This window comes from Canis lupus, chromosome 15, assembly GCF_048164855.1.
Source record: "Canis lupus baileyi chromosome 15, mCanLup2.hap1, whole genome shotgun sequence".
Taxonomy (NCBI): domain Eukaryota; kingdom Metazoa; phylum Chordata; class Mammalia; order Carnivora; family Canidae; genus Canis; species Canis lupus.
The window spans coordinates 7,913,564-7,932,900 of record NC_132852.1 but is presented as its reverse complement, the minus strand read 5'-3'; the positions used below and the strand labels follow the sequence as shown (position 1 = coordinate 7,932,900).

The 19,337-nt window shown below is 42.7% G+C and overlaps 1 protein-coding gene and 1 long non-coding RNA gene across 5 annotated transcripts in view; one reads left to right on the top strand and one right to left on the bottom strand.

Moving 5' to 3' along the window:
• Positions 1 to 19,337, top strand: part of ASB5 (ankyrin repeat and SOCS box containing 5) — a 50,534-nt gene that overhangs the window by 11,902 nt on the left and 19,295 nt on the right. The window lies entirely within an intron of this gene.
• On the bottom strand, positions 3,075 to 17,741 carry LOC140604609 (uncharacterized). 2 transcript variants are annotated; one of them, XR_012007418.1, is made up of 4 exons: positions 16,925 to 17,741; positions 14,203 to 16,635; positions 8,503 to 8,660; positions 3,075 to 5,922 (listed from the first exon to the last, which is right to left on the bottom strand). It is a non-coding gene; the product is annotated as an uncharacterized lncRNA (long non-coding RNA). The 2 variants fall into 2 exon arrangements; XR_012007419.1 differs by lacking the exon at positions 14,203 to 16,635 and having other exon boundaries at positions 16,925 to 17,366.

Here is a 19,337-nt window from a genome sequence, read left to right as displayed (position 1 = left end):
GAGAAGGCAATCACGATTTACGAAGCAAAAAGTCACTTGGACTTTGAAATAACTGCCAGCGGCATGTAAGAAAAACAATGCCTTGGATACTGAAGGACCAGCATATGGAATGAACAGGACACCTTAAATTAGGGGGGAAATTGAGTTTAAAAATCATGTTGCAGTTAACAGTGATTTAGCCGTACATAAATTATTCTGTCCTGTTTCTAGCACCTTCCAGCTGCGAGATCATAGGAAAAATCGGTTAGAGTCTGCAGCTTCAGTTTCTTCATTAGTAAAACAGAGATAATGATATTTGTTTCAGAGGGTTATTGTAAATTTTCTGTGACATGTACTTTAACTCCGTAAGCCATCTGCCCTGGTGTCTTGGAATATAGTTACTCCATCAAAGTGAGCCCTTCTATTATATTTCCCAATTCTTCCAAAACAGTGCAAGACGGCCCACAATTTAGTAGCTCAGAGAAACATCAATAAACACGGAGGGTGGAATGAGAATAAATTGTGTTCGCTCAACAGTTGCCACAAGCCCAGGATAATGCTAGAACCTTTGTACCAAGCAACTAAGTGTCCAGATGGTTTCTGACCTAACGTGCTTGGCTTTCTTTAGGTGTTTATTTAAGAAGAACCCCCTGATGTTATGCTATATGTTGGCAAATTGAACTCCAATAAAAAAATAAAAAAAAAAGAAGAACCCCCCTAAAGTTCTGAAAGGTTAAGTCTTCCTGGGCCATCACTAGGCAGAGGATTTGGCTGGAGTGTGGCGAGGACCTGGATGGAAGGCTAGGGTGTGGAAAGGCTCACTCGGAGCTGGAAGGTTTTAAATTAGATTAAATTAAATCCAGAGGTCGTACACATTTCTTCCACCATCTTACTCTGTCCAAGGAACTCTTCTGGGCAGAAATCCTTTGGATGGGAACGTTTTCCTGGGCAAGACTGGTCAAATACCCGGTCAGGCTATCCTATGGGAATGTGTGTTTTTTTTCTGGAAAGGCACTACCTTTCCAGAAAGCACAGTGGCACACCACCCACCACATGGCAGCAAGCTCTGTGTGCTCCTCCCTGGTGAGTGCCCTAGGAAGAGCTGAAGCCACCTCACCTCCAAAATACCAAACCCCCGGATCTTAACTTCCTCTGCCAAACCTTCTTGCCCTTTTATTTTCTTTCCTCTTAATCCCTGACAGCTGAAAAGGGAAGACAAAACACAGTAATGACAACAGCAGCAGTGAAGGGCTGAGTCAGCTCGGGCAGGAATTTGGCTTTTTTCCTTTATTTTCTCTCCTTCTCCCTGCCAGCTGGACTCTCCAGGAAGCAAGCAAAACACAATTTCTCACTGGACGTATCTTACAAAAAGGGTTTTTTGTTTTTTGGGTTTTTTTTTTTTTTTCTGATGAGACAGGAGAAAAATAACTGGTAAAAACAAAACAAAACAAAACAAAAAAACCAAGCGGGTTATAACTGGAAATAAGGATGCAGGATTATTTCATAGCCTCATTAAATAAACTGAAGCCTATCAATATTGTAAATGGTCTGGGGCCCTGTGCACAGGTTTGCAAAATATCCTTCCAAGAGCTTCCAGGAACACTCACCTCTTTATGAGGCCTCTGCAGAGGTTATCTGAGGGTGGCTCTGCCTCTATTTGGAAAATAATACATCACAAATAATGATTTTGTCTTCCTTCTTCAGTAGGAGACCATTAAACTGCATATGTTACAACCAGGAAACAAAGTGATGATTCAAGCCAAAGGAATCTTTTTTTTTTTTTTTTTTAAGATTTTATTTATTTATTCATGACAGACAGAGAGAGGCAGAGACACAGGCAGAGGGAGAAGCAGGCTCCATGCAGGGAGCCCGACGTGGGACTCGATCTTGGGTCTCCAGGATCCAGCCCTGGGCCGAAGGTGGTGCTAAACCGCTGAGCCACCCGGGCTGCCTAAGCCAAAGGAATCTTAAGGCTGTTGGTTGCAAGGTCTGAGGCAGGAATATGATAATAGACAAAGAACTTTCTCGAAATGGGATGTCCAATGGCGACTTCACTAACGGGGGAGGAGAATCTCAGCACATCACAGCAGTGAATGGTGACCCCACATTTTCCTGAGGTTGCTCGGCCTGGCCTCATCTGTCGTAGGCCAGTGAGTAACAGTGAAGTTGATCCCACACGAGGCATTTGTTTCATCAGATGACAGGAACCAGTTCCGCGTTGTCACATCAGAATTGTAATATTCTAGCCGAAATACTATTGTTCCCAAAGTCTGCATCGTAGGTGCTTTTATTTTTATTTTTATTTATTTTTTTATTTCTTTCCTAGGTGCTTTTAAAGCTATGTTTAAAACTGGGTAAAATAGGGATCCCTGGGTGGCTCAGCGGTTTAGGGCCTGCCTTTGGCCTACGGCGAGATCCTGGAGTCCCGGGATCAAGTCCCATGTCGTGCTTCTCCCTCTGCCTGTGTCTCTCTGCCTCTCTCTCTCTGTGTCTCTTGTGAATAAAGAAATAAAATCTTAAAAAAAAAAATGGGTAAAATACCCATCAAATACACATATACCAGAGTACATGAACAGCCACGCTTAAAAGTTGTGTACAAAACAGCTTTTAGTAAATTACTGGATTTTGCTCTTCTCACATAAACTTGTCACTTCAGAAATAAACAATCTATTTATTTTGTAAATATAATTTTTTCATGTACTGCCTTTTCTTAAATCGAGATGTTTTCCTGGTAAATATTATGTGGTTAATATCGCAGCGGAGAAGATGAGAAATGAAAAAAGTGAATTCCTTGTTCTCCAAACTCCCTGCATTGGGCTTAATAGGGGTGGTTAGCATGTCTCTTGATCTTTTCTTTTGCCAGCTTTGACTCTACATGACCTACCTCATGCTTTCCGACGACAATATGTCATATTTTTCTTGTAATTCACAAAGTCTTTCCATACATCCCGTCCCTTTTCATCCTCATAATTGTCCTCCACAAAGTCAATGGTATTAATGCCTCTTTTACACAGAAGAAAACAGTATAAAATGCAGGGGACCTTGCTCAAGGTTATTGATTTAGTTAGAGAAAAGCCAAAACACAAGGCTTGGTATTTTTCTTTTTAAGTCTTGGTATTTTATTTTTTATTTATTTATTCATGAGAGACACAGAGAGAGAGAGAGAGGCAGAGACACAGGCAGAGGGAGAAGCAGGCTCCATGCACCGGGAGCCCGATGTGGGACTCGATCCCAGGCCTCCAGGATCATGCCCTGGGCCAAACGCAGGTGCCAAACCTCTGAGCCACCCGGGGATCCCAAATCTTGGTATTTTAATGCGGCTTCTGACATCACTCATCTTCACCATTTGCAGAACTTTGATTTTTTTGGTTTATATTATGAAGCAAGCAGTGCCCTTTTTCCAGAGTGAGCTCAGTAGTGGGTTGCAGTCCATCTTTGGGGGTCTGTGTGATCACCCCAGCCAGACACAGAATCGCTTAGTGCTTTCCGGGCTGCTCTACCCGTATCCACCTGCTACCCCACACAAATTCGATGTTGACTACACCACCCACCAGGTCCGATCGTTACCAGACAGTAAGCCTCTTGAAGACAGCAACTCCTGTCATCCTCAAGCCTGGAAAGTGCCCAGCACATGGCCAGCACTTACCAAATAATCAAGGTAGGAAGGAACAAAGGAAGGAGGCAAATGGAAAGGAAAAGGAAGGGGATTCAAGCTTCAGTCCTAGGATTGTGTTACCACTTCCAACACAGCGCTTTGCCCATTCTTCTCATGCCTCGCCGGGCGGTGTGGACTCTGACATACATTGAGTAGATGTCCATGGAGAGACTCAGGGAGTTAATTGTCAAAGAAAAATGAAGACACAAAATCAATGCCATCCAGAAGTTAAATCTATAATAATGCCCTTCCCTCCTCCTTCTTCTTCATCAGACTTACTGTCCCTTTTTCCTTGATGCCTTGCAGCCCCCTGGATTGGCACCAGCCCTCCTCCTCAAACCAAGCAAACCCGTCACCCGTCTCTTTTTAACTAGGATCAGTGAATGGCTGTTAATGTCTTCAAGTATCGTATTCATCTCATATAAACTCAAAGCTGGCTTGCCTTTTGGTGAGGGATGCTATTCATTTACCTTTTGATTTCTCACTCTAAGTGAATGCTTTTTTATTCTTTTTTTAATATTTTATTTTATGTATTTATTCATGAGAGACATAGAGAGAGAGGCAGAGACACAGGCAGAGGGAGAAGCAGGCTCCTAGCAAGGAACCCGATGTGGGACTCGATCCTGGGACCCTGGGATCATGACCTGAGCCAAAGGAAGATGCTCAACCACTGAGCCACACAGGCGCCCCCGATACTTTTTTATTCTTAAAACGCCAAACTTTCTGAGCCAACCTTCAAATACTACTAAATGTACTTTCTTTGTTCACTTTACACTGAATGCTCATTATGGCCCTTCAAAGTGCATATGGCATACAGAAAACACCCCAAACACCCTATATGGGAACTAGAACTGAGAGGAGATTGCTCTCTTCTTTTCTCTAAAGCAAGTCAGGAAACTGCCAAGCGTCAGAGGTTGCAAGAAGGGGTCTGGCCGATATAAAAAGGGTCAATATCTGCTGTAATCAAGACCTCTGGACTTCAGCTTTTCCCTCTTCAAGGCTGTGCCCCAAGTTTTTTAGTCTCTGACTTAGACAGTCAAGTGGTAGGAATGATGAAAATTATTATTTTTTTTAAATCTTGCTTTTGCCCATGCACACGACTGGCTTCTCCATACACCAGCAGCTGAAGGATCACAGTGTGTGCGGGAGGCTGGGGGGCTGCTTTGTTTCCATGTCCAGCATCCTCTGTAGTTAAGGTAACCCAAAGGCAAGAGACAACAGTGGCCTCCACAGTGTGGGGTGGGAGAGTTGTGCAAGGATAGGCCGCCCCCAGGACTCGGGAGCCAGCCCACCAAAGTGTGTGTGCCACTGCCATGTCATCCCAGGCTGGGATTGAGGCCAGGGCACCTGGGACTCCTGACTCCCTATGCTTTCTGCTCTAAGACCCCCTCTTGCAAGTGCATTTGACGTGGCAGAGACAACCATGAGTGCGCCTCTCTCTTCAGGATCAACATAAAGCCCCACACCTGCTGCCCGCGCCCCAACCTCCCATGAGCGCATGGTTCCTGGTGATAAAGCTATTTGTGGCTAGAACTATGGGCAGGAGGAGGATGGTGAGCAAAATTGTTCTTATGTTAAGTCCTTGTCCGGGGCACATATCAGATTTTCTTCCCGGCAGCTGTTGTGCTCAGACCACAGAGCACGGGGTGCCGATGTCATTCCTTGTATGGATTTGTGGACCTTGTTTGATTTTCAGGCTGGTAGTTGGTAGAGACAGAATATTGCAACCAAGTGGCTACAGAGAAGGAAGGAGGAGGAACTAGGATGGCAGACACCAATGCAGTCCTTCATTCTGTGCCAGGGACTCTTCTAAACATTCGCGATCATAAACTCACTGAATCCTTACAAAAACCTAGGGCGTATGTGGGTTACATTGCTAGATCTCCTTTTTGCCTTCCGTATTTTTTTTTAAAGATTTTATTTATCTAGAGAGAGAGAGAGTGAAAGAGAAAACGAGTGGGGGGAGGGGGAGAGGGAGAAAGAATCCAAAGCAGACTCCACACCGAACGAGGAGCCCAACGTGGGGCTCGATCTCAGGACTCCAAGATCATGACGTGAGCCGAAATCAAGAGTTGGACGCCCCACCGACTGAGCCACCCAGGTGCCCCTTGCCTTCCTTATTTTACTGTCCCCGGCTTAGCTTTGTCTGCCCGTGGTGTCAAGCAGCAATACCGTACGTTGGAAAGAGAACAGATAAGGGAGCAGCAGTCTTGGTTCTAGTCTTGCTGTGCCGGCAACACTCAGGGGGACGTGAGGACACCACCTACCCTCTCTCAACTTCAGTTTATCTGCAAAATGAAGAAGTTAGACAAGATCAGTGGGTTTGGGACTTTTTTAAGATGTTGACTTTTTCTTTTATGATCTGGAAGCTCCATTTGTAAAGCTGATCGAGTGGAGGCTGCACTGCTTGAAGGCAGAGCCCCGCGCTTTGCAGGCTCACTCCAGGGCAGCTCTGCTGACCTCACAGGGCTCTTTGAAACCCCTCGTAGATCACTGAGGTACATGGCATCCAAGTCCACTCCTAGCTCTGAAACACTATGATTCTTTCATGTCGCTTTGACTATGGGTCAAACATTTTTGACCAGAGAAGCTTTTAGCACAAACAACCTGAGTTCCTTTTTGTGAATTTATCACACCCATGACCTCACCTGCCCTATTCCAGAGCAGGCACTTCTCAGAACTGTCACGAGTCCCCAAATAACAGATAATGACAATCATTTTAGAACAGCCCCTGTGGTCTTGCAGACACACTTCCACTCGTTCACTTCAGGGGTCACCCAAGGTCACGTGAGGCACCCAGTTGGCAACTGTCCTCTGCAGCCCTGCTGGAGTAGGGCTCTGTCGAATGTTTTCTCTTCCTCTCCACTGTGCACACTTTTGGTACGAAGAGGAAACCCAGTCATCTCTAAAATAAATACATTTTTATTTTAAAAATAGTCAAGGTTATCAATCGTTTCTACTTTGGTTAATACTCTCTGTGTAATTTATTTTAAAAATTCCTGTTGTACTTCAAGACGATCAGTGTTTTTCTGTATTCTCTTAAAGCTTTCCTTTCAAATTATCCACTTGCAATTGAGTTTTTTGAATGATATAAGCCCATGTTTTTTTTTTTTTCCTAAGTGGGTAGTCAATTATATTCAGCTCATTTAATGGAAAGCCAGTCATATATTCCACAAGCCATAGTCACTGAGGCACCCCCTCTGCATAAGTATAGTGTCTGTTCATACAAAGGTCTGTTTATGGGCTGTCTTACTGGGTACGTCTCTCTAGACTTAAACCACACTATGTTGGCTTCAATAGCTTTCAAATATCTTGATACCTGGTAGGGCAGGCCCTCCCACTTTGTTTGTTCTGTTTTCTCAGTGGCTTTGGCTATGCTTGGTAAATGTGAAATTCTAAATTTTATTTTATTTTATTTATTTATTTTTTTTTAATTTTCTTAACTCTGCAGGTTGTCACTTTTGAACCAAAGCTTGTTTTTGGAGTTTTTATTTTTATTTTTTATTTATTTATAATAGTCACACAGAGAGAGAGAGAGGCAGAGACACAGGCAGAAGGAGAAGCAGTCTCCATGCACTGGGAGCCCGACGTGGGATTCGATCCCGGGTCTCCAGGATCGCGCCCCGGGCCAAAGGCAGGCGCTAAACCTCTGCGCCACCCAGGGTTCCCGAAATTCTAAATTTTAGAAGCAACTTCTATAGTTCACAAAACACCTGTTGGATTTTTTTGTTGTAACTCGTTTAACCTAGCAATCATTTATTAAAGGGATAGCTCACATCTTTGCATCACTTGCCTTCCAGGGAATAAACATGATGTATTTCTCCATTTCTATAGGTTTTCTTTAATGTGTCTCGTAAGGTTTTATTGTCCTCCGAGAAAGTCTTCCACATTTTTGTTGAATTCATTCCTCGGTATTAAATTATTTTATGCTATTGTAAAAAAGTATCTGGTTAAATTGTTTCATTTTCTCTGTGTTGTAGGCATGGAGAAATACGATTAATTTTCATATATTAATTTTGGGACACCTGGGTAGCTCAGTGGTTGAGCCTCCGCCTTTGGCTCAGGTCATGATCCCGCAGTCCTGGGATCAAGTTCTGCATCAAGCTCCCCATAGGGAGCCTGCCTCTCCCTCTGCCTATGTTTGCCTCTCTCTCTCCCTGTCTCTTATGAATAAATAAATAAAATATTTTTAAAATACACATACTAATATTATACCCAACAAACTTGCCAAACTCTCATTAATTCTAATAAGAATCTGTAGGTTCTATGCGTTTTTTAAGGGAGAAAATCATATTATTCGTGAATAACGCTAGTTTTGTTTCTTCTTTTCCAATTGTTTTGCCATTATGTATTTCTTCTTCCTCAGTTATTTTATGGATTAAAACCTTCAGTACAATGTTCAATGGAGTGGTGATAATTAGTGTCCATTTTTGATTTTTCAATTCATAAGGGAAAGGTGTCAACATTTTGCCATTAAGTATAACGTTTTCTAAAGGTTTTTGTTTCTTTGGTTTTGTAGGTAACTTTTTTAAGGAAGCTCCTTATTATTCTTGTTGCGTTAGCTGAGTTTTGTTTTGTTTTATTTTTAATAATTCCGGCGCTTTTAATTGGGCAGTCATCTGGGTTTCTATTTATTGAAGGAACACTTACTTCTGAAAATGCATTTTTTTCTTTTTAGCATTCCTCATATCATCAATGATGTGGTTCATATATTAGCCTAATTATCTGGAGGACAATCCACAGTGCCAAAACTCACTTCATCAGCAGTACACTACGGTATGGGTTGCCTACACCTGCATTCTGTGGTTGTGTCTGGTGCTCTGACACTAATCTAAACTATCTGATCTCTCAAACAGTCCATTCCTTACCTTTTGGACACATTCCTGATAGATGGTCTGGAAAGTTCTTTTTTATGATGAGATTTTTTTCAGCTTTTAAAAATCTTGTCTCAGAAAAATCTTGATTTAACAATATCGTTATTCCTTTCTCCTGTTATATCCTGGCCCACCAATTATCTTCATAGTGTCTGTAAAATATTTAAATAACTGTTATTAATTGTATGCCAAGGTTGACTTTGGGATTTTTCTGTGTTTTATTATGTTTCCATGGTTTCTGTAATATGCCTCATCCTTTTCTGGTAAGGAACTAAGGAATGATTAAGGTAATCTGGAAACTCTTGAAAAGTCAGGTTCAGAGCACACCTTATATGGAGGGTGGTGGCTGAAGTGAGGCATGGGTTGTTTTAACTGCAGTGATTATTCAGTTTGGCTATTTTCACGTGGTAACAAGATAAGATGGAGTTGTAGCAGAGCTGGCCATTTTTAGAGAAGGATTTTTTCTCTGCACTGGATGTGAGGTCTTGTTTCTAAAGAGAGGTTCCAGATTTAAATGATATAGGATACTTGAGAGTCATAATTGGAAGATAATATGTAACAATTTTTGTATTTTGTGCTATAGATGTAAGTAGCTATGGATGTAAATGTGGTTTACACGTGATGCCCCATATGATAATGAATTTGTGCTTCGGTGTATGGGACATGTGCCACTCCAAATTTACACTTTATTTGCCAAAAGCAACAGTGGGCCGGGTTTGGCCCACAAAACTTCATTTGCTGCCTCTGATATGGAGCATATCCACTACCCTCAGGAACACTGATGTAGAAATCATTAACAAAATGTAATTAGAAGAAAACTCTGATGTTTGGAAATTAAGAAAATATCTTTAAGTAACTCAAGGATCTAGAGATCAAAATTATAAAAAGAACAACACAGTCAGCCTTCGCAACATTGGACGTGGTGATAGACACACGCTCTTGCAGGTTTTTCTCAGAGCCCCCAGCTGTCTGGCTCTGAGGTCACAGCCCACGAACGACCCCCTCACGGAGATTTCCTTAACCTGCAGTTGTAGACGGTCTGTTTGCTAGATAGCTTCCTTATTCTACAGCAGTCAGAGGGATCGAAGCTTAGCCGATACGTGACCCCAACTCGAAAAAGCGGGGCACAAGAAAGGCAGATTGCAGGGAGCCGATCTCACTCATTGACAGAGCTGCAAAAATCTTAAGTATCAGCAAACCAAATCTAGCACGAAGAATCAGCTTTCTAAGAAGTCTATTATGACAAGGTTTCCTACTTTAAATAACATCCTGGCTCATAAGTTGAACAGAAAGATAACACCCTCTTGCCAGACACAAGCTTGCGTTTGCAGAAGCACACGATCAAACCTGCAGAAGTTACCCTGGGGTTACTCTGAGGCAAATCCCAGACATCCCACTCAATCAGTGGAGAGTGGCTCGGACAACGCCAGCATGGATGAGGCTTGGACGATGCCAGCATGGACATGGATTGGACGACGCCAGCATGGATGCGGCATGGACGACGCCAGCATGGATGCGGCTTGGACGATGCCAGCATGGATGAGGCTTGGACGATGCCAGCATGGACGTGGATTGGACTATGCCAGCATGGATGAGGCTTGGATGATGCCAGCATGGACATGGATTGGACGATGCCAGCATGGATGTGGATTGGACGATGCCAGCATGGATGTGGCTTGGACGACACCAGCATGGATGTGGCTTGGATGACACCAGCATGGATATGGCTTGGATGATGCCAGCATGGATGTAGCTTGGACAACGCCAGCATAGATGGATGTGGCTTGGACGACACCAGCATGGATGTAGGGAGAGCGGCTGGACTGTATTCCAGTAGGAGAACATATAGGGGCTTGGTCTAGACCTCAGACTCATTGGAAATGAATGAATATGGATATAACCAAAGGAAATTTGGGAAGAAAGCTGGCGTGGTGAATTAATGGATGGGCTTCTGCACACTTGCACGCAGACATTTGAGAGCCCTGGGGTAATAACGGCAATTAGCTTTACGAAAGGGTTCTCAGCAAGGACATCAAAGGGCATCCTTGCACATTTAGGAATTGACTCTGCCTTTTAAGCTGACATTTACCTGGGAAAAAACTTCCACTCAGCTCAACAAACCTGTACTTGGGGCTTGTCCAAGTCATCTGGCTTCATCACCACTAGCAAAAACCTTCTGGAAGCTAGGACTGTTGATAAGGATATGCGAGAGACTACTGTGTTTTCCCATTACTTCAAAATTTGGATTTCTTCCCTTTTCCTTTTTAAATTTTCCCATTTCTAATATTTTAACCATTTTCTTTTTTTGTTTGTTTGTCTGTTTCTACATGAAAATTGCTGGTCTGTTGTATATCAACCAGCATTTCTTTCTCAGCAACCAATGGGCTCACCTATAACATAGGACAGACATATTTTTGGGCCTGTAGCTCTTCTAGTCTGTTTTTTGTCACTTAACTTTTGTGAGCTATTTTTGTCGGGCTGTTTGTTTTGTTTCATTTTTCTTATTAAGTAGCAAAGTGATATCTAGTAGACCAAGAACTATTTTATGTACATCACAGTCACTGAGCGACTGATGAACCAGGAATATTTGTGGGGTTTACCAGTAACTGATATGCTTGAGCATTGTGAGGCTTTGAAGTTGCTTTTTAACTTTACTGTTAAATAGAAAGACAAGAATTGATGAAAGCATGAATGATGTACTTATATCTACATTATACACTAGCAGGAATAATATCTAAAAACTAACATTAATTAAGGGCTCACTATATACCAGGCATGGCTCTGATTTATCTATTAATTCATTTACTTTGTACAGAAATCCTGTGAGGTAGGATCGTTATCCCATTTTCCAGATGAGGAAATTGAGGCACAAAGAAATGAAGTAACTTTCTCAAGGTAACAAATTTAGTATTTTCCTGGCCTGGGATATGGACCTAGCTTTGGTTGTTTGAAGGCAGTGTTGAGGCTCCTCACTCCATACTATGTTGGAATGAAAAGCTCTATTAGAAAGTGGATCACCAGGGGCACCTGGGTGCTCAGTGGGTTAAGTCTCTGACTCTTGGTTTTGGCTCAGGTCATGATCTCAGGGTCATGATATCGAGCCCCACATCAGGCTCCACACTCAGTGCAGATTCTACTTAAAATTCTCTCTCCCTCTGCTCCTCCTCCCCAACTCCATTTGCATGCTTGCTCACTCTCTCACTAAAAAAGAAATAATAATAAATAAATAAATATGAAAAAAAAGCAGATCTCCTGAGATCTGTTAAATCAAGTGTAGATAAATTGCTGATGCATGTGGAATTGATAAAAAAAAATAGTTACATCGTTGAGCGTTTTAAATCTTTTTGTTCTGTGTATTATGGCTAAAACACAAAATAAGGAGTTTTTAAAAAGGCTTTCCTCTAAAAACATGTTTAGCAGAAGCCCAGAGAAGTGTTGAATACTGTTTTCAGAACCAGAATTGATATCTTTGGTTAGATTTCCCTTGTTTGCTTTTTCCTCTCCTAGTGGCATCTTTCACCATGATACCTCTGCACTCATTTCACAATTTGCGTGCTAGCCAAAGCTTTCCAAGGTACCTGTTAAGAGTAACAGCGATGACAAAAAATAGTTTTTGCCCACTTTTTCACAATTGTTTTGGGCTTCATAAAAACCTTAGTAATGGAAATACACTGTCTGCAATCACATTGTGTCTTCCTCATTGAGAATCACTACCTACTGTTCAGAGCTTATGAAACTTCAGTGAAAATTATATGTACCTCAGATATTGTGTGGACAGTTGTAGCTGTTAAGGAGCATCAGCAAAACATAACTAGGGGAATTTCCAGTTTATGACTCTACGAGTCATATAGACTCGTACGAGCTCTTGATGCCCAGACGTTCACAGGTTTCTTAGATGGGGTGGAGGAAGTGTTGCAAAATTGCAACACCTGCCTACAGTTTAAGGTTCAAGTGGATGGCAACTGTCTTTTCATCCATGTGTACCCAGGATAGAGCACCCAGTAGACATCTAAGAAATACTGAGTGGATGGACGAATGAATGAATGAATGAATGGCATTTCATCACCTTCTTTTTCATTACACAACTAGAAATTAATCTGCTTTAGTTGATACAGTTTACGCTGGTCTCTCACACTTTAAGCATTCAGGGATTTTGAACTTAAATTGTATTTTATTATTTTCTTTCTACATATGGGGATTATCTGTGTCTTTCTGAAAAACCATTTATGTCTCTCGGTGTAGTTAAAATATCCGAAATTCAGAGACATCTCTTATTTTATAATGTTGAAAAAGATATTTTAAACATTTTGAGAAGATTTTAACTCTCAGTATTAACAAACATTTGAGTATGGTAGCTATCACCCGTAAGTAACAGCTACCAGAGCCTTGCTCTTCATTGTTAAGTCTCCTGGACATTGGAGACAATACATTTTCTTCCACAGAACCCCTTACTATTGTGTTTCAGGATCTACGATAAAAAAATATGTTTTCTGCAAGCATATAATTTTATGACTTCAAACTACATTTAACTGGATTTTATATTATGCTTATACTTTTTTTAAATCATCCCAAAACAAGTTGGTAATATTGAAAGTGCCTCCTTATAAACATTTGTTCTCAAAGCCTTGCCCACACCATAGTGCACCCTTCCCCGTGGTTAGGCACTGCTGTTATATGCGTGGTTTTGTGAGGATCCTAACCATATGTTCCCTAATTGTGATTTTTTCAGACCCCTGAGGCCTTTCCTAACCACTCAGTTCCAACTAGGAGAGGAGTTATCACGGACCACAAGATGTCACTGTAGGTTTCCCAGCAACCTTTAGATGAGAAGTAATGACCCTCGGACAAAGGTTCACTGTTAGCTAACAATCACTCTGCTTTTCCCCAAGATGCTTCTCTCAGGCCTGCCCTCAGACCTCCTCTGCCCTCATTCCCCATCACTAGGCCAACAGATTTAGGTACTTATGTTTAAATAAAATAGAAAAAATAAAATAAAATGGAGCAACAAGAGTGGGCCTTGGAGATGGCGGTGATGGGCTCCATGTACGCATGGCCTGGTAAAGACACCCCCAGCAAGGCAGCCTCCCAGAACTGAACGATGGCCCAGTCCAGATGCGACTCTACAAAGGTGGAAATTTGGCGCTAGCAGGTACAAGGGATCTAATATGTCTTGTGATGATTTAAGGCAGAGTTTATGTCTTGTACATAGTGAGTCATTGATACTTTAGAGAAAAGAATTTTTTTTTTTTTTAAGGACGGGTATCTTACATTAAAAAAATTTAGAAAACAGAGAGATCACAGACTTTTGCCTTAAGATGAAGAATTGAAACATTATTAATTTAGGTATTATTCTAGAAGGCACTTTTGAACTGAGTTGCTTTTCAGAAATAACAATTATCAACGTGTATTTGATGATATATGGAATTACTGTTTATGTGTGATTATGATGCTAGAGTTATGATTGCAAAGAGTTCTCACCTTTATATATATATATATATATATATACTGCAATATTGATGGATCAAATGATATAATGAGGTTTGCTTCAAATAATCCTGGAAGTGGAGTAGGAAGAGCCATGGGTATGTTGAAGGTGAAACAAGACAGGTTGTGAGTTGGTAGCTGTTGAACTGGGTGGTGGATAGTGCATATGTTTAGAATATTCCATTATCATACGTGGGGGAAAGTGCCAACCTGGATCCGAGCTGGAGTCCATTCATCTTGAGCTGTTTCTGAAGATTCGGGGGGTAGTTCAACACCGCCTTTTGGAAGCAAGGAGCTCCTGAACTTTGTGATTGGTTGTGTAAACCAAAAAAGAGAGTTCACATTTGTGTCCCAAACGTAATTTTAAAACTGTCAGAAGTTGATCCAACTGTCTAGTTTTTCAGAATTTCTTGAAAATGTGTGTTCACTCCTATCAGTGCATTGTATAATTATACATAGATTTCTTTCCACCCTAATCCCTCTTAGATTTCAACTTTCCATTTTGAAACTTCCCCAGTATTGAGATTGCTCTCCCACAGAAGTGCCTTCAGCTCTTTGATGGTTTCTGGGGTCCTTTGAAACTTTTCCAGCCTTCACAGCACTTTCTCACTGAGGATTGGCAACCGGCCCAAACATAGGTGCTCGAGTTTTCTGACACATTAGCGTTGGCTAAAATGGGAATAGAATGGCCCTATTTCATTTCCTATATCCTTCTAAAACACGTACAGTTTTATTTTAGCCTTTGCGGATAGTACTTGTACATCATCTCTAATCTACAGTGTATTTCAGATGTTTTTTCTAGCACGTAACACTTCAGAGTCCATTATCGTCTGCGGACTATAATTTTAATTATTTCCTGCCGTGTCTTATCTAACACTGGTTTGCTTTAAAACATCAGGCTCCTCACAGGGCCCAATGATATCCTGCCACTTACCCAATCCACTTTTACACCGACACAAGGAAAGATGCTAGATTCTTCTATACATCCAGATATCCCATAGTACGTTCGTATTTATACAATCATAGATACCCAGCATCTGAATGATTCAGTCCCAAACACATTCACTGCACTGTGCATTTTCTATTAATGAAATCATACAGTTGAGCTCCTCCATAGATTTAATATTCTGTTCCTTATTTTTTCCAGTAAATTAACTGTAACGACATCTTCCTGCAATTTCCTGGAGTCATTTTTTTTTTAATTACTTTTGCTTTGGAGGCTCTTGAAATTTTTGAAAGGAGTAATTATTATTTCCTGAATCCACTTGATTATTGATGTGAGTTATTATATGTATTCTGCACACATCTCTCTTAACTATGTAGCTATGATGAAATCCAATAGCTTTTTTTCTCTTCACTGCACTGGAAATTTATCACCCCCCCAGCCCGTGGACTATATAAAGCCCTCTTGAAGTATTGAAGTATTCTTTGGAATTCCATACACAAATGATGCTTGGACTTTTTTCTTTTTTTTTTTTAGTACCCACTACTTAAGAGGTACCGTGTAGTAGATCTGTGACATCACAGACGTGTGTACTCTTAACACAACTCAGGGGAGGGGACAGTCCTAGCAATGATTACAGTACCCGGTGTCCAAAGTTTTTTAAGAAGAAAAATTGTCCCAATTCTTACAATAAAGTACAAAGCCTGTATTTTTCTCACAGCAATGAAAGTACAAAGCCAAAGAGTCCGAAGCTCAAAATTGAGATTTCTTTTAAAGCAGAAGTGAGTATTTCCCTTTACAGTGTGGCTTGCCTCGATTCGCACAGTCCCCTCATGGGAACCACCTGAGGACAAAGAGCCTGTGGTTCCTGACAACTGGACATGGAAACAGGGCGGATTGAATAAGCCCCTTCACTGACCATGCTTCAGCCCCTTCCAGCACCTTGGGAGGTGCCCCTTGCACAAGCTGCCTTCGCTGAGCAGGACCAGGGCTGCGGTTTCACTGGGAAGGTCCTCCTTTGTGGTCCCAGCTCATGTGCCATCTTGCCCTTTGTACATTAGTCATCGATTCTGAATCAAACAATGTGAGAGTCAGAACAGTCATCTTCTCCAAGGTCTTCGTTTTATAGAAGGGGAAACCGAGGTATCATTAGGCCGCGTGCCCCAGGTCATGGAGTTTGTGGGATTAAAGCTTAATTCCACATCAGGAAAAGATCCTGGTGACCATCAGTGATAATTTGGGTGGCGATGGAACACGGCAGCAGCTCCAGACAGGGCGGTGCAGGGGAGACCATCGTACTCCCGAAATGTTCCTGTTGTCACCCAGCTTGTTATAGGACGGCAGGCCCCCGCCTCATGTTCTTTTCCATAAATGCCAACAGAAAGCAGAGCCGAAGCATAGGGATAGAAAGGTGGAGGTGGCTACCAGAATCCCTGACCGTCCTTCATCAAGACAGCAGCCGCCCATATGTCGATGGCAGGTGACAGGCCCGTGGGCTCAGGCCGTCCCTGGGCCCCTCCGGAGGCGCCGTCACTGCTCTCGGCTCCATCGGGCCCAGGGTAGCCCGTTTTAGCTTCACGTGCCTGCAGAACACTCCAGCCCACGCCTGCGGTTTCCCTCTCTCCTTGCTCTGCCGTTTAGGGTGAGAATTCTCCTTTTTACTGAAATTGACCCCTGGCACCTCTCAGCGGAGAAGTGACCTGCGGGAAAAGTGCAGTAGTGAGCTGCGCCCCGCACGGAACAGGTGGGGGATCTCTGGGGGGAAGCCACCCTGAGCCTATGAACCTAGCTTCTTCCCCAAGGAACCCGAGCTGCCCGCGTGTCCCCCCCACCCCCACCCAGACCCTGCTGCACAGACACAATTTGCTCCTACGCTGGAGAGGACAGGCTCCCCAGCTTTGTGGCTGCAGCCCCTGCGGCACCCATCCCCAAGGGGCAGCTACAGGGGACACATCATAAAGGACCCCAGCCCACCGTCCTGTTGCATACCTCGAGTTCCTTTGTCCTCTGTCTCCAGCGAGCGGGAGATGGGGGTTCACAGGTTCTCCCTTCCTGTCCCATGCGAATAGTTAAGCCCAGCCGTGGAGCTGAGGCTGGAGCTGAGTCTCTGCTTTAAAAATAGAAGAGGCTCCTGCACTCGCGGCCCATCCCCCGGCGGCTCCTCCCCAGCTGGGCTCCACGCTCCGGCTCCGAGCAGGGCACCCGGCCAGGCCAGTCCCCGTTAGCACCCAGGACCCGCGTGCAGGTGCGAGGGAAGGAGCCAAGGCTGGGACTGTGCGGCCGCCGCCACCTCCGCTCGAGCTCTGCACTATGACACCTGCTTGCCGGGGACAGGGCCGGTGGGCCACTGCGCCCGCACAGCTGGCCGGAGACAGGGGCTCCCCAGGGCAGGCCCTGGCCAGGAGGCCAGCGAGCCTAGAGGACTGTCCTCCCAAGCGCAGAGCGACCCTGGGTATCTTGACCAGTCAAGGTTAGTAGAGCAGCCTTTGCAAGCCCGACGGTGTCCTGCAATAAACTACATTGACCTGCTTGGGGCCAATGCTACCTTTGTGCGGTGGGTGCTTTGCAGAATCCGGATCCTGAAATGCCAGTGTGTGGGCGGGCCCTGGACTGCACTCTCCTCCCTTTCTAGGGTGTGCAGAGCACGTCTGCGGGCTCCTTTTGATGACTGTGTAGCAAATACCATCACTAACTCTTAGTCTCCGGGGTGGTTACCTTTCTGCTTCAGCAGGTGCTTCTAAGTTGGTATGGAAACAAAGAAAGATGCTGTGAGGCAGGAAAAGATTGTTTGCAAGCGATTGAATATGGACATTTTGAGACATTCCAATTGGACCAGAAAGTAGGAGGGTGATGTAGGCAAGTAACTGAAGAGAATGACTCCCTTAAAGGGCTCTGACGCAAAGTCATTCGTTTTGGTAAGGAAAAAAAGTGTGAAAAGCGTAAAGGAGCATGAGCACAGGAGCGGAGGGGAGCTTTGTGAGGAAATTATTTTTTAAAAGAATAATCTAAATGTGAACTTTAGTAGAATATCAGTGTGGTCGATGATAGACTTAACTGTGGGAAATGCAAGCTCAGAGATGACCCACCCCGTTCCCAAAAAACCCAGTTCCCAAAATACTCCTTAAGACTTACATTCACTGTGTGATAATTGAAGTCTAAAGAATATGATTTATAAATTATTATAAATTTTAAAAATCTAGGGATACTTGGGAGGCTCAATCGGTTAAGCATCTGCCTTCGGTTCAGGTCCTGATGTCAGGGTCCTGGGGTCCAGCCCCACATCAGGCTTCTGGCTCAGAAGAGGGGAGTCTGCTTCTCCCTCTAACTCCCATCTTGCTCGTATCTCATGCTCTCTCTCTCTCTCAAATAGATAAATAAAATCTTTAAAATTTTTTTCTTTAAAAATCTAAAAGAGGGGAATCCCTGGGTGGCTCAGTGGTTTAGCACCTGCCTTTGGCCCAGGGCGCGATCCTGGAGGCCCAGGATCGAGTCCCACGTCGAGCTCCCAGCATGGAGCCTGCTTCTCCCTCCTCCTGTGTCTCTGCCTCTCTCTCTCTATCTCTCTATGTCTATCATAATAAATAAATAAATAAATAAATAAATAAATAAATAAATAAATAAATAAATCTATCTTTAAAAAAAACCTAAAAGAATACTTTTTAAAATAGGCTGAAATACTATCATTTCTTTGAAAGATTGAGAAAACTGCCTTATTCTTTCTCCCCAGCACACATTACCTTTTAATTGCTTTTTAACAGTGTAATTATCAATAAAAATTTAGAACAAACTTGCATGAATGAAAAGTGGCTGATTACAAAGAAGACAATAATACTTAAGTGTTCATATATACAAAAAAAAAGCAAGTATTTATTGAGTACTTACTATGTGCTAGGCATTGTGCTAGGTGCTGGCAAGTAATAATAGTCTCATCATTCTCATGATCCTTAAATCCAGAAGGAATGCAGGCAATTATTGGAGAATAAAGAGCATCCAGTTGTTCCTTAAGTGAAGACTAAATATGCACTTGACCACAGGTGTGAGCCACATAACAGAGTTGGACAAAGTGGCAAAAAACAAAGTAATTATAAAAAAATAAATTAATTAATTCACCTGGATGAGTCTCATGCATTTTCACGGAAGAGACTCTAAAGGGTGTTGAAAACAAGCTGTAAATTATGTGAAAAATCGAGTGTTGTGTAAAGAAAATACAGGCTTACACAGTTTTCCTTGACAGAGTTTAAATATATTGAAAATATAGTAAAAGAGAAATGCCCCAATTAAAAAAAAAAAAAAAAGGAACAGTTTCAGCAGACTCTCATTAGATTTAGCTTCAAATGTTTCCAGTACTGTTAATGAGAAAATAAATAGGCCCATTCTTGCTGAAGGTCATTTGATGACATTC